The following is a 1,463-nucleotide window of genomic DNA, read 5'->3' as shown; positions in this document are numbered from 1 at the left end:
AGGGGACCCGCATTCCTACAGCTCGCTTAGGGCGAAGGGGGTCTTCGCTCGACCCCTCTGCATTGCTCTGGCTTCCCATGCGGCCCTGCCTTGCGGAGCGACGTGAGAGAGGACCCCGCAGTCCACAAGCGAGCCACCCCCCAGCCATTCCGGCGCCAGACGCGCTGTTTTGGTGCAGGGGGGGGGGGGACACTGTAGATTTGAGCAAAACAGTGACCGTCGCCAAGTCGATCACTGCAAAATGTCGTCTCTGTCAATGGCAGCCTCTCGCCCACACGATGCCCTCAAAGCTTGGTTGGAAAAACTGTACTCCGTGGCCGTGAAATCCGGATGGGGAACCCGGGTTGGAATTGGGGCGGCGTTGATACAGAGGCGGCCGCTCTTTTGAAAAAAGGGGGGGACGTTCGGGGATCCCTCTGCGCAGCACTGCCAGCCCCCACAGACCCCCCCAGTCGTGGAACTAAAAATCTTTGCGCGAGGGCCGAACAAACGGGTGGCCCCGGAGAGGAAACGTCTGCCCCGGACCTCTTTCTGCACCAGAAGCCAACGGGGAAGTGCCGCAGTCCGCGGCTGCAGAGAAGCGCGCGGGCAGCCTCCAACTCATTGATTCCTGCCCCCCAAAATACATTGGATTATAATTAGCCGCCACAGTAACTAACAAAGGAGGCAAATGAATCCTGAATGACTGCGCAGCGCGGAGATCTTGACCGAACGCCTGTTTTGTTTGTTTAAATCACGGTCAAGAAAATATAAATTTGAAAGGAAAAACTGGCCCGCTGAAACCGCCTCGAAAGGCACCTTTCCGACGACCGGGGAAAGCAGCCCACGTTTCCAAACGCAGGCCTGTTTTGCTTCCCCCCGCGAGTATGCCTCTCCAAACACACGGAACTTCTCACCTGATAGGTGAACCAAAAGCCGTTTGAATGCAAAACAAAAGATCCCACGGAAAAGTATGAAAGGCGTGTTTTGCAAGCAAAATCCCCCCCCCCTAATGACTGCAGTGTGCTAAATTGGAGGGGGGGGTCAAAGGAGTGGCACCTTAAAGGCAAAGAACATTCATTTCAGTCTCAGGTTTTGTGCTCTTTTGTGGCTAGGGTTTGGGGTCAGAGAGATCTGGGATGGGAAACTAGTCTGAGGGAATGGCAAGAGGCCAGGCTCGGTGTGAAGGATGCGGTGAGGATTTCAAGAGACAAGGGTGGGGGGGAGGAAGGGGGCCACTGTCGAATCCCAGGTTCCAGTCGAATCTCTCCGGCGGCCTTGGGCTGACGCAGTGAGACGCAGGTCCCTTTGACTTCTCGCGGGGCAGGTGGGAATCAAACAGAGAGGATCACCTCCGCGCATTTTGGAGCTCTCCCTCACCTGCATCAAGCGGAGATGCAATTTGGGGGGAATGCATGGTTTCGGTTTCGGTTCACTTGAACGAGGGATCTGCTCATCACTGTTCTTGCTACAACATCTCTTCG

The sequence above is a fragment of the Heteronotia binoei genome, chromosome 1 (assembly GCF_032191835.1).
Source record: "Heteronotia binoei isolate CCM8104 ecotype False Entrance Well chromosome 1, APGP_CSIRO_Hbin_v1, whole genome shotgun sequence".
Taxonomy (NCBI): Eukaryota; Metazoa; Chordata; class Lepidosauria; order Squamata; family Gekkonidae; genus Heteronotia; species Heteronotia binoei.
Note: the sequence above shows the minus strand (reverse complement) of the source record.